This window comes from Pygoscelis adeliae, unplaced genomic scaffold (genome assembly GCF_000699105.1).
Source record: "Pygoscelis adeliae isolate BGI_AS28 unplaced genomic scaffold, ASM69910v1 Scaffold34, whole genome shotgun sequence".
NCBI classification, from domain to species: Eukaryota; Metazoa; Chordata; class Aves; order Sphenisciformes; family Spheniscidae; genus Pygoscelis; species Pygoscelis adeliae.
Genome location: NW_008824658.1, coordinates 6,826,716 through 6,826,944, shown reverse-complemented (window position 1 = coordinate 6,826,944; position 229 = coordinate 6,826,716).

Here is a 229-nt window from a genome sequence, read left to right as displayed (position 1 = left end):
CCGGGCAGGGTGAGCACGGGCCGGGGCTGAGCCCCTCGGTGGGACAGGGGCTGGATCCCTCGGTGGGGATGGGGACTGGATCCCTCGGGGGGGACAGGGGCTGGATCCCTCAGTGGGGACGGGGGCTGGATCCCTCGGGGAGACAGGGGCTGGATCCCTCTGCGGGATGGGGCCTGGATCCCTTGGGGGGGAGGGGGGCGGGAACGCTTGGGGGGGACAGGGCGGGGGG